The sequence below is a fragment of the Balaenoptera borealis genome (assembly GCF_965194805.1).
Source record: "Balaenoptera borealis genome assembly, chromosome: 4".
Classification (NCBI taxonomy): Eukaryota; Metazoa; Chordata; class Mammalia; order Artiodactyla; family Balaenopteridae; genus Balaenoptera; species Balaenoptera borealis.
Window position 1 is genome coordinate 123,984,582 of NC_138861.1, and position 14,172 is coordinate 123,998,753.

The window sequence follows — 14,172 nt, forward strand, 5'->3', positions numbered from 1 at the left end:
CAAGTGGCCTAAAACTGGTCTCATCTTTCACCAAGGGCTTCTAATTTTAAATTGCTGCCATGCTAAATTTTATCTTGAGTGTCTCCCTGAGTCTCCACCCAGTTTGTTCAGATCTAACACTGGTTTTAGACAAGACTCTCCCAGGGCCACGGATTTCAGTCTGTATTGTTTAACACACAGGCTGCACGGGGCACAAAGCAATGCAAGATGATTAAGAATTTGAATGAAAGCCTTATATATCAATTTTTAACATCAGTTAACTTACAAATATTGTAACCTCTGTTGATATCACTCTCTGCGATAATAGAATCCACTAGGAAGAAAGTAAAAACAAAAACCACGGTTTCCTAGGAATCAAGTTAGAGGTCCTATTTAAATGCTATTTAGAAATGGACTGTAGCAGCGTTATGGGTTGCTACTTGGACTCACTTGGTAAAAATGAGTAGTATCACATGCTATGAAACTCAACTCCTGTAAAAGGTGAGGCTGCAAGATTCTTCAGGATAACTTTGTTCAGAACTAACATGTCTCTAGTAATACTGCCAGTGGGAAAATTCAACTGATAATCACTGTTAAAGCACTTATGGTCTGAAATGGGACCATTTAAGAGAAAATGAAATTTCCAGTTTTACTTGCTACAGCTAAACTTATCTAAGACAAAGGTAAAAGCAAAATGTAGTCACAAAGACGTAGTTCATACAACAAGATACTTGTTCAATTTTTTCCCCCAAATGTTACAGAATTCAGAGTCTAACACACAGATTTACCTCACCTGAGCATGCATTTTATTCCAATTGCGGACAAACCTCCCAGTGGCTCAGTGTACAGTGTAGATAGACTGAACTGCCTAAATCAGGGCCAACATCGCTCTGATGGTGCATGCTACATATGCCTTTAGAGACCTGAAAAACCTAAACTACTTTTCCATGAAACTTAATCATTAAGCTGGGCCATGGAGTAATCTGATTCTCGTATTTGCATTATAAGATTCAATAGAATGCAGGAGTATACGTGGGCATTTCAGGTATTTCCAGTAATCTCCACTGTCACTAGAAAGGAGTTCCTTATCTATAGTGGGTCAAGAGTTGCCACAGTCTTTCATGGCTCAGGGGAACGTGTCTCCTGGGATCTCACGCTCTCAGCCTCATAGTATGGTAAGGCTGTACAAAACCTCATGGGGAATAAAATATGGAAGGTGAGGAGTAACCTGGGAGTCTGGGGGTTCTCGGGATGACTACCAAAAGCAGGGCTAAAGAAGGGCATAACGAAGTGAGTTCAAGTGGACGCAAAGCACCAAGGCTGTGTGAATTGTAGGGTGGGAGCAGGGGAGGTTCCCGGGCCTCCCTCTTCACCCCTGATGATGGCAGGCTCTTTGTTGGCAGGCCTCCTCTTGACTCCAGATGAAGGGGGTGAAAGGCCTCTTCAGCCAAACCAGGTTCTTTATTGCCATCCAAATAAATTACACATCAGTTCTCACTTTGGCTCAAAGTGATCTCTGACTAGAATTCTATTCCCTCTATGTGTGTAAATTTATACACACATAAACATCATTTATAGGTAATGCTTTTTAACCCTCTAGTTAGAAAAAACTCTGTTTTCCCCAAATTCCCTGAGCACAAATATTATTATATATTATTGCATCAACTACCAAAATCATATTGTGAGCAATCTGATGGCAGAAACAGGGCCATCATCTGTGTATTCCCCATAGCACCTAGCACAATAACGTCACACATTAGGTGCTCAATAAACATTGACTGACTGACACAATGAGAGAGATGCAATAGAAACTTTTTTTTCCTCCACAGAGCTCAGACTTATAATCACAAATAACACCTATTAAGTGCAGACTCTCTATCAAGTTCTGTTCTGGAAGTTTTATATCAATCAAATCATTTGATTCTCACAGCAGTCCTAGGAGTTACATGGTACTGCTATTTCTGTTTAACAACCAAGGAAACTGAGGCCCTGAGAGGTTAAGCAAATTGGTTCAAAGTCAGACAGGAAGTAATTGGCAGAGCTGTGGGTCAAATCTAAACAAGTGGGTTTCAGGACTCTGGAGTCCTGTACTTAACCTCACTGTCTGGTTGCTGGAATACGGGCAGAGTTCAAGCCAAAACATTATTTCTGAAGAAAAGATGAAAGATGGTTCCTAAGACTAGACAGGCTGAGGACTTATTTTTCTTCACTTTCTTCAATTGACTTATTCTCTTCTTTCCTTTTCCTTTCTATTCTTGCATCTTCTTCCCCTTGCCTTTCCTTCTGTTTCAACTAGGCTCCCTGGTTGAAGGCCACAGAAACCAACTCTGGCTTATGTGAGAAGGAAAGGGGTCTAGTGGCAGGCTATGGGGTAGCTCGCAGAATCAGAGGGTGGCCTGAAGAAGCAGGCTCAGGAGTCAAGAACCAGGAAAGCTTCCTGTTTCCAGGCCACAGGATCTGCGGGGTCTCTTCTAGGCATCTCATCACGAGTTCATTCCTACCATTTTCAGTCTTTTAGTTTCTTGGCTTAGGTTTCAAATTCCAGAGAGAAGGGGGAGCACATGACAGTCCTAGCTCGGGTCATGTGCCCACCCCTTAAATAAAGGAGAACAGGACACCTTCTAGAACAGACTCACCAGGCTACAAACAGTTGGCCCTCTATAGTCACAGATTCTGCATCTTCAAATTCAACCAAGGGAGGGTCAAAAATATCCAGGAAATAAAAAAAAATTCCAGAAAGTTCCATAAAGCAAAACTTGAATTTGCTGTGCCCTGGCAACTATTTACATAGCATTTACATTGTATTTACAACTATTTACAAAGCATTTACATTGTATTAGGTATTACAAGTAACCTAGTGATGATTTAAAGTGTACAGGAGGATATGTGTAGGTTATATGCAAATGCTACACCATCTTATATAAGGGACTTGAGCATCTGCAGATTTCAGTATTCAGAGGGAATCCTGGAACCAATCCCCTATGGATATTGAGGGACAACTATATAATGGAGAAGGCTTGTTCCCACAGTTAAATTGTGGTGGTTACCAAAAGAAGAGGAGAATAGATAATGGGCAACAAAAGCAAAAGTGTTCACGATGCCCATCTTTTATCTTAAAAAAAAAAAAAATGTCCTCTATGTCTTTATCCATTTTTGCCTAATAAGCCATCGAAACCAGTGATGGCCTTATTCACTACTCACAGATCACTGTGGAAGATGGAACTAGAGGCTGAGTCACTCTCTCCTGCTGTTTTTCTGGGTCCCATATTGGCCTGCTGTCCTTTCTCATCATCATCACTTTGGACCAAACATAACTAGGGACTTCATAGCTTCTTATAGTGACTGTGAGTTAAACATGATGTTTTCAATTCCTTAATCAATAGTCTCCAGAACTTTTTCACTCAAGGAGAGGAAATACCACAGGTTAGAAATTTGACCTATTTGTTGATTAAATTATCTATAGATTAAAATAAAACCAGGTACTGCTAGAAACTGAGTAATAAATTTTAAAATTAACAAAAAAGGCTGTACTTTGGTATAATCAGCATATGAAATTTCAGGCTTAAAGCTGAACCTCTAAAGTGATTTTTTTTCTAAGCCTCACTGGATGTCTCTCCTCAGCCTTTTGTGCGTATGTGCGCACACACAAACATACATGCACACACAAACATACATGCATACACCTATATACATATATGTATAGATGCATACATATGTATATAAATGTACATGGATACTCTCTGTATATGATAAAACATATACAGTACCCACAGTATAATTCACAGGTATTATCTGATTTCATAAATTATCATGTTCTCCATACATCTTTATTCTTTTTGACATTTTGAATCAGAAACTCGTATGATGAGAGGAAAATTCGTTAAGCAGAATCCATAAAGTTGTCTGAGTTTATCTGATAATGTCTAAACTAAATATGCAAGATTTAAAATTTCCAATATGATTTAGCATATAGATCTTAATGCTTAAAAAATAAAAGCAATTTAAAATATTTAGTTCCTGTTCTGCAAAGAGAACATTTAAATATTGCCTCCAATATTAAACTGGAAGCCATTGTGTTTAACAGAATGTCAGCTAGCATGTAGCAAGCCTTGCTCTCATCTCCCAGACTTCTAGCTTCTTCAAAGGCATTTTCCCCTTTGGCTTGGTTCCTTCCTGTCCACCTCTTCTCTTTATCTGCCTATTGTGGACCTCTGTTCTTTTTTGCCTACCTGCATTTATTTCTCCTTTGTTAACTGTACCCTTTTTTCCTTTCAGTAAACTGGCTTGACCAACATCCCTTTCAGCTCCAAAGGCTACTGTGTCATTCCCTTAGTCAGAATAATTGGTTCAGGGATGGACAACACAACTCAATTTTAGTACAACTGTTGGAATTAAATGGGAAAAAGAGGCTTTCTTTGTAATGAGACTTATTACTGTAAGGAAAATCTAAGCCTGGAATTCTGGGGGCCACCATATTGGGAGAATGTGCCTGACAATCAAGTAGAAAAAACTGGGGACTAACTGAACTTGGGCCACTTTTGAGCCACATTTGAAACTAGATGTACTTTTACACGTTACTGTCACCACTTTTCAGCGAAACTCTCCCAAATTCTATCTACCAGGTGATTCTAGCTCTCAAGGCTTTGTTCTGACTTCTCTCAACAGAACAACCCTAGGATGTGAGGATCAGCTCAATTCTCCTTTCTCCAAGCATCTTCTGATTCTCTGCATTTGGATTTAGTTCAAATTGGTCCAACTTTCATAAACCTAGGGTTTATCTCTGTATTCCACAAATGAAACATCTCCGATACTACTGATTGAGGGTCTATAACATCCAGAATCTTACAGAGAAGCCACTTTTCTATGAACACTTCCTAGTTATAGTAAAAAAAAAAAAAAAGGATGAAACTGATACTCTCTTAGCTCCATGTTGGGGGAATGCAGTTAAAAGCATAAGTCCATGGAGTGGGGGAGGCGTGCACAGTTTGAATGAAAAATAACAGACTTCAGAAAGCCCCACATTAACATTTGGACTGAAGGGGGAGAAGATAAAAACAAATCATTCAAAACAAATGCAAGCACATGATACTCCACCATTTAAGTTTTGTAAATAGAGAGCGGTATTTCACAGTGGTTCACAGCATTGTCTTCAGTGTCAAGAAAATCTGAGTTTAAGCCCTAGCACAGCCATTTACTCTGTGACCTTGGACAAAACAATGAACTTTTCCTGCCCCAATTTCCTTACCTGTAAAGAGGAAGTAAGTAATACTATATACTTCATAGAGTTACTGCGCAGAATAAATGAGACAATGTGTAATAATATGCTTTGGGAAGGGGGCTTCATAGTACTCAACAAATGTTAGCTCTGATTTAAGTCAGACATTCCTTTGCAAAATTCAAATGATTTTCCAATAATATAATGCATTGATAAGGGCAGTTCAACAACATTGATCTAAGCAAATTTCACTTGATTATATATCATTTTATTCTTGGGTTTTATTCACATACTCAGTAACTTTGTTTCAAATAAATAATGAATGCTTCAAATCAGCAGAGACCAAGTCAACACCATAGTCCCTAAAACTCTCTTTACATTGCAACACTCAGAAGGAAAAGTGTGGTATTCGTTTTTAATCCCTTTTTGCTTTCTTTAGGTAAAGAGATTACATGGACAACCAAAGAGAATTTCCACTTTGAGGTGGCCAACAAGAGAAATAGTTAACACTGAAGTAGTTACAGAAACAAAGCTTTAAGTTTGAGCACATAAGAAAAGTGTTCTTCCTTCTCTAGACTATCAGTAACTAACACTTTAAGTTTTTCCAAACTCCAGGCATACATTTCAAGAGTATAAATATTGCAAGTCCTAAGGCACTATGCCTTATCTGTTCATCATTTCACTTCTATTCATAGTCCGAAAGTGTTTTGGGTTTTGTGACTGTCAGCTAGGCACGCCCTCAGTAAAGGTCCATATCATCACTAACGCTAGGACAAGAAACCAAACGATGCCGTTCACCCACATCAGTGGCCTCTTTGTTCAAGTAAGGGCAGGCAGAAAGGATTTCTTACTGTCCATGAAAATGCCCCCGTTGGGTCAACGTTTCTGGAAAGGGTTGAATAGTTTTCAAATTCCAAAATAAGAGATTAGAAAAGCAAACAAAAGAGGCTTTCTTTCCTCAGGCTCCAGTCAAGAATGTGACCGCTAAAGAAATATATTAGGCCATGTATACATTGCATGCTTCAGTCTTGGCATTTTGTGGGTTTGAGAAAGAGAATGACAGGAATGACTTCAATTGCCTAAATAATTACAGTCATTAGCATCAGGCTCCCAGGGTAACTGAATATCTTACTTTGCTTGCTGGCTAAAAATAAGTAACCAAGATGTTCCCAAGAAAAAGTCAAGGTAGATGGTAAATATCAATTAATTAAGCATCATAACAATCAAGAAAAATCAGTATTTGAACTTAAGTACATCATAATCATCATGCCTGAGAACATTACATCCATTTTGACCATACAGGCTTAGCTACTTCACATTTCTTAAAACATGTGTTCGTGATGTCACATTTTGCTCCAAAGTAGATACTTTGCTAAACAAAATCTCCAGTTTTAGTTTTGGTTAAAAATCCATTTCTATGATTCTGAGCATGCTAATTAACTAGTATTTAGGCAACAGGACCTTCAAATAGCTAGCACTGTGGCACCATATGTACCCGAAGTAGCAAGTAAATGAAAGGAGACCTAAAATATTCACTTCAAACTCTCTAAACTCTTTACAAAACAAGTTTGTATTCTTTCCAGAAGCTTCCTCAGATACTCTTATGCAAAAATATTTATTGAATGCCTGCTTTGTGCAAGCACTATTCTAGGCACTGGGGATAAAACAGTGAACAAAAGAGAAAAAAGTCCCTGTATTCATGGAGCATTCTAGTGGGCAGTAACAGATAACTGACCAGATATAGTTTAAGTTTAGTTTATGACAGGTTAGGTGGTGATAAATGTCAAGGAAGGGGGGCAAAAAAGGCCAAGAAGGAGTAAGAGTTGGTAAAGAAATAAGGGCAACCCTTAGGGATACAGGGAAGGCCTTCTTGAGAAGGTGGCCTATGAGCTGAGCCCTGAAGGGAGGGAGAGGTAGACTAAGCAGGTTGCTGGGAGAAGAACACTCAGGGCCAAGGAAACAGGAAGGGTAAATGTCTAGCTTGTTCCAGGCTGTGAAGAAGGCAGTGAGTGTGGCTGGCGCTGAGAAGGCAGGAGGAGAGGCGTAAGCCATGAGACAATGGAGTGCTCTGAGCAGAGCAGTCTCTGGCTGCTGTGTTGAGCATAGATGCAGAAACAGGGAGACCAGTCAGGATGCTTTTACAGTGACCCAAGCAAGAGATGAGTGGTCTGGGCCAAGATGGTGCCACAGACATGGTGATGAGTTATCCGATTCTGAATATATTTTAAAACTAACAGGAGTTACTGATGAATCAGATATAGTAGTTAAGAAAAAGAAATGAGTTAATAATTACTACAATGTTTTTGGCCTGAGTGACTGCAAAGATGGAGTTGCCAGTAACTGGTAGGGGCAAGTTTGGCAGTAGGGAGATGAGAAGGTCAGTTTTAGACATTTTAAATTTGAAATGATAGTTAGAAATCCAAGTGGAGATGGTGAGTAGGCAACAGGATATTCCTGGAATTCAGGTAGAGGTCTGAGCTGCAATTATAAATTTGGGTGCCATTAGTTTTTATATGAAATTTAAAGCCATGATACTAGATGAGATACCGAGGAAGTGAGTATAAGCAGAAAATGTAAGGTGCCCAAGCAACAAGCTCCTGGATCACTCATCTAGGAGATGAGGAAGAACTAGCAAAGAAGACATAGAAGGATAGAAGAAAATTACCTATATGATAGATCTGAATTACATCTATGGTATTTTGAATATATGCATGTTACTTAATGAATATCTAAACAAACTTCAAGTGCCTTGAAGAGAGGGACAAAATCTAATTCGTGGTGGGCCCTAGGGACCAGCACGGTATCAACTATATGATAAACACTAAAGGTATTTTTGAATGAATAAATGAATTCAGGATCGTGAGGGTTTTGTTTAGCTCAACAAATATTTACTGAACAGCTTCTAGTTTCAGAAACTGAGTAAGACACTGGGAAAGAAAGATACATAAATAGAGACCTGCCTGGCAGGGAAGACAGATGGGTTAAGTTGATAGTGAATTGGTTTAATTTCTCGCCAAGGGCACCATCAAGCCAATAAACATAAAAGTATCAGGTATGGATAAAAACAGTATGTTCTTTAAAGAAATATATTTGTTAAGATCTGATTCCCTCCCCTCTTTTTTAGCAAGATATATGAGAAATTACAGTGAAAGTTAATGAAAAAATCATAATTCAAGATAATAAATCTATATATAAAACTTTTCAAATGCACTTCCATCATTACACTAAAATAGCAAAGAAGAATAATGAACAAGATAATGAATTGTAATTTTCTTCAAAATTCTATGTTGAAAGCTTTTTTTCTGAGGGTTCAATAACAGTCCTGACTGTCAGGTTATTGATTTGGAATTCAAAAAATTCAAAAGCATTTGTGAAAAATCAGACTCCTATTTCTCTCCCACATATTTTTTCAAACAAAAGAGACATCTTCCTTGAGACAATTATTCTCGTCTGTCAACATCTTAACAAAGTTACAGCCACACCAACACATACGAAACACATACGGAACAGACACACACAACCAAATGGCTTGCTGGGTGGCCAGAGAGACTGGTGATTAAATAGGGAGGCAGATGGGCTGAAACACTGACTGACAGATACACAGGCATAATAAACCAGACTTAATGGCTAAATACTGATCATGCGGAACTATATAATTGGTCAAATATTATCCACACAGTTATTACTAAATCGTGAGTGGCCATTTTTAATATTTCAAATATTTCAGTTCTACTTTTCTAATTCAAATCAATTAGCAAACCGGTAATTTTCGTAAGTTTTATCCAGACTACTGGGAAAGAGTAACTCTGTGCATGTAGATGTTGGCCCTCATCCCCTCACAGAACTGGCATACACCACACAATGTGAGTGTATAGTATATATAACATGTATACCCCAAGAATGAACACACGCAATTGAAACTGAGGTAACCTCAATAATTGCTTCTACTTTCTTTGACCTATTTAAAATGTCAAATAATTCAAGACATTTATCCAATAAATATTTACTGAGTGCCTACTATGTTTTAGTGCTGTTTATATCCTCACTTTAGCTAGTAAAAAGAAGTTGGTTTTTTTTCCAAAATCTGCTTGTTTGTCAAAAGTCACATATTTTTAGATGTTTTACTTATTTTATTCACATATTCAAAATTGCAAAACACTGAACTGGTAACTATTTCTGAGTCTGATAAGTGTCTTTTAACAAAATGTCATTGTTTTAACTGTTCTCAATTACACAGCTATCAATTAGCTAGTCAACACATTAACAAGATAAAATATTCTTTTCTCTAATCAGATTATTGTAGTTATTTTAGAAATGGAATGTTCCAAACCAACAGTAGGTTTCAACAAAAAAGTTTCAGGTCCAATTAATCACCATATCTATTACATCTACCTCTTAAATTACTCTCAAAGCTTTCCACTTTCTGCATTCCCACTGCACTGCTTAGATCCAGAAACTTGTATCTCATGCTAGGATGCCAATATGTTTCCCGACTTGTAGCTGGAATGACTTTTCTAAAATATCTCATTATATCATTCCCCTTAATGCCCCCTTTTTAAAAATCAGGTTTTAGTTCAAGGAATGAAAACTAGGGAACAGGCTTTGAGAACCGGCCCCTGCCTGCTTCTTCAGTCTCACAGCTTCATGATGCTCCCTTTCTCCCCTCAAACTCATCCAGACTGAGGTACAAATGTCTAGAATTGTCTACAGTCTCTCTCCTCTGGGCCACTGCACATGCTGTTCCTCTTGGCACTGCAGGAAGAAGATAGAATCTGTGACTGACTAAATTCTCCTTATCCTGCACATCTCAGCATAGAGTCTCCTCCTCCATGCTGTCACCCGGGCGGTCATTAGGCGCCACTCCTTTCCGTGAGCTTTCTCCATCTCAGGGCTCTCCACAGTTTATTGTCTCTCTTCCTGATTAGGCTCTAAGCTCCTAGTGGGCAGGGACTATGTCTTATTCATGGCTTTATCTCTAGTATTTTTTTAAAAATTTATTTTATTTATTTATTTATTTATTTTTGGCTGCGTTGGGTCTTCGTTGCCACATGCGGGCTTTCTCTAGTTTGCGGTGCGCGGGCTTCTCACTGCGGTGGCTTCTCTTGTTGCAGAGCATGGGCTCTAAGTGCATGGACTTCAGTAGTTGTGGCTCACGAGCTCTAGAGCGCAGGCTCAGTAGCTGTGGCACATGGGCTCAGTTGCTCCGGGGCATGTGGGATCTTCCAGGACCTGGGCCCGGACCCATGTCCCCTGCATTGGCAGGCGGATTCTTAACCACTGCGCCACCAGGAAAGCCCTATCTCTAGTATTTAGCAAAGTGCCTGCCATATAATTAGCACCCAATCAGTATTCTAGTCATTGGATGAATGTGTGATAATAGCAAATCTATTTACAGAGAATGTCTAAAGTACCAAAACTTGGGAGAAAACTAACAGCAAGCCAACAGCAGCACCTGCCATGTTTGGGTGTCTCAAGTAGAAGTGAAAAGTAAGCAGGGATCAAGTAGGACTTGGGCTTCCTGCCTACACAGTCCAGGCTGGGAGATGGAATGGATGAGAGCATGGCAGAAAATACCATCACATCCTGAAGAAGCTGACTGCTAAACTTAGTCCAACATCTTTCAAATTGTAACTTTTCCAGATTCTCTTACATAGCAGAATGTCACTGACAGTCCACAGACACTAACTGTCTCTAAAATGACAATTAATACCCAAGATAGCAATTCCAGCTTTGTCCAAGGAGAAGCATCTGACCCAGGAGCTGAAAGACATTTACTTAAGAAGGCAGCGCTTTAATCAGCATCCAAGATTTTATACTTAATTAACTTTTTGAGAAAACTGTGCTTTCAAAATCTGGTTGAACAAAGGAGTCAGTAAATCTCTTTAATGATTAGGGACAACAATTTCCAATGAAGTGTGATTAAGGAATAGTCTTCAGTTGTTTATTCTATCAGTCTTGGTGGCCTATAGTATATGAGAAACACATAGCTCAGACTTCTAATTATCTTAAAACATGTCTTAAAAACTTTAATTTCTAGCCTTGATTTCTGACCTCCAGCTGTAAATGACTATGCCTTGTTTGTCTTTTCAATTCCAAACAATTTAGGAGTTTTAAATTAATTTTATAATATTCAAGATTAAAAAAAAAACATTGTATGATCTTCTGGTTTCTGGTCTGGCATGTAAGGAGTTCAGAAGTTGTCACTCTGTCCTAAAAACAAGTAAAAAGCTAAACAAACTAAAAAATTAACAATTTTCCATAGATCTGTCAAATAAGGTCAGAAGGCAGACTGCTGCCCCCGAAACTGAAGAGACTGACAGGCAGATATAGAAAACCACAACTTACTGAAACAGAAACCTCTGCAGGAACCAGTGTCGTGGTAGGAAAATCTGACCTATAATTGACAAACTGCTGAAGGCTCAGTGTGGACAAGCCTAGAAGATAAAGCTCCAGGGGTACCCAGTCATGTGAGGGCCCAGACTATTGAAAGTTTTACCTCTAGGAGTTCTATCAGGTCCTCACAGTAAATATCAAAGGAAAATCTTCTTGTGCTTCCAGCAGTGAGAGGGGAAAAGGAACCATTTTGAAACACGGCAGAGCATTCTGTTTTTTTTAACAAGGGCCACCTCAATGACATCATCTTACCAGAGCCTAAACTCCTGAGGTATTAACAGAGCCTAACTAACTCGGGGGGAATGTAAGTGGAAGAAGGGAAACACTCAATTCCAGCTTTCTCTAGTTATCCTGTCCCACCTAAGGGGCGGGGGTGGGGTGGGGGGGACAAAGCAAAACTGAGAAGTACTGGTGAAGTTGACAGTCCAAGGGATGAGGCTCACCAAAAGACTGAAACCTAATCATAGGACTGCAGAACGCTTCCCCTCCCCCAACACCTTACCAATACATTACTAAAGGCCTACTAACCACGGTTCCTTTTACCCAGTACATTATGTCCATCTTTCAACAAAAAATTACAAGACATACCAAAAGGCAAAAAGCACACTTTGAAGAAACTTAACATGCATCAGAGCCAGAATCAGATATGGCAGGAATGTTAGAATTATTAGACCAGGAATTTTAAAACTATGATTAATATGTTAAGGAGATTAATGGAAAAAGTAGACAACATGCAAGAACAGATGGGTAATGTAAGCAGAAAGATGAAAATTCTGAGAAAGAATCAAAAAGGAAATCCAGGATAAAAAAGAAAACACTGTAACAGTAATGAAGAATGCCACTGATGAGCTCCTTAGTACACTGGACCCAGGTGAGGAAAGAATCTCTGAGCTTGAGGAAATGCCAATAGAAACTTCAAAAAAAAAAAAAAGGTGGATGGTAACAACAATAACAAAGAACAAGGGAAGCAAATAGAAAACAGTAACAAATATGGTAGATATTAATCCAACTATATCAATAATCACTTTAAACATCAATGAACTAAATACATGAAAAGAGATTGTCAGAGTGGATCAAAAAACAAGACCCAACTATATGCTGTCAGAAAGAAATTCATTGTAATTATAAAGACATACTTAGATTAAGACTAAAAGAATGGAGAATTATATGTCATGCTAACACTACTAAAAAGAAAGTGAGAGTAGCTATATTAATAATAGACAGAGCAGACTTCAGGGCAAGGAAAATTATCAGAGAAAAAGAGGGGCATCACTTAATGACAAAGGGGTCAATACTCCAAGAATATGTAACAATTCTTAATGTGCATGTGCCTAACAATACAACATCAAAATACATAAGGCAAACACTGGTAGAACTGTAAGAAAAAATAGGTGAATCTACTACTGTAGCTGGAGACTTCAGCACCCGTCTATCAGAAATGGACTGATCTAGCAGGCAGAAAATCACTAAGAACATAGTTGAACTCAAGAGCACCATAAATCAACTGGATATAATTGAGATCTATAGACTACATGTATAGATCTATAATTGAGATCTATAGATGACTTCTATACTTATACTTCTGTATAAACAACAGCAGAATACACATTCTTCTCCAGCTCATATGGAACATTCACCAAGATAGATGACACTCTGGGTCATAAAACACACCTTAACAAGTTTAAAAGATTAGAAATCAAACAAGGTCTACCCTCAGAGCACATGGAATTAAACAAGAAATCAACAACAGAAAGAAAACTGAAGGATCCAGAATACTAGGAGATTAAACAACACATAAGTCAATGAAGAAATCACAAAAGAAATTTAAAAATATTTTGAATTAAATGAAAATGAAACAATAACATATCAAAATTTGTGGGATGAGCTACATATAGGGAAATGTATAGCACTGAATGCACATATTAGAAAGGAAGAAAGATATCAAATTAATATGCTAAGCTTCCACTAGTAGAAAGAAAAAGAAGAGCAAATTAAATCCAAAGTAAGCAGAACAAAAGAAATAATAAAAATTAGAGCAGAAATCAATAAAAATGAAAACAGGAAATCAATAGAGGAAGTCAACAATAGCAAAAAAAGCTAGTTCTTTGAAAAGATCAATGAAATGGATAAGTCTCTAGCCAGGCTAATTAAGAAAAAAAGAGAGAAGACATAAATTATTAATATTAGAAATGAAGGAGGAGACATTACTATAGATACCATGGACATTAAAAGGATAATAAAGGATTATTATGAATAACTCTATGCCCACATATTTGATAACCCAGATGAAATGGACCAATTCCTTGAAAGACACAATCTGCCAAAATTGCACAAGAAGAAATAGACAACCTGAATAGGCATATCTATTAAAGAAATTGAATCAATAATTAATAACCTTCCAAAACAGAAAGCACCAGGCCCAAATGGATTAACTGGTAAATTATACCAAACACTTAAGGAATAAATGATACCAATTCTTCACAATATGAAGCAGAAAACAGAAGCAGAGTGAACACACTGCAAAACATTCTATAAGGCCACCATTGCTCTAAAACCAAAACCAGATAAAGGCACTATAAGAAGGA

At 38.0% G+C, this 14,172-nt stretch overlaps 1 protein-coding gene across 17 annotated transcripts in view; it reads right to left on the bottom strand.

Annotated features, from left to right (window-relative positions):
* CAMK2D (calcium/calmodulin dependent protein kinase II delta) overlaps positions 1–14,172 on the bottom strand; it is a 285,667-nt gene that overhangs the window by 124,316 nt on the left and 147,179 nt on the right. The gene's annotated exons all lie outside the window — the stretch shown is intronic.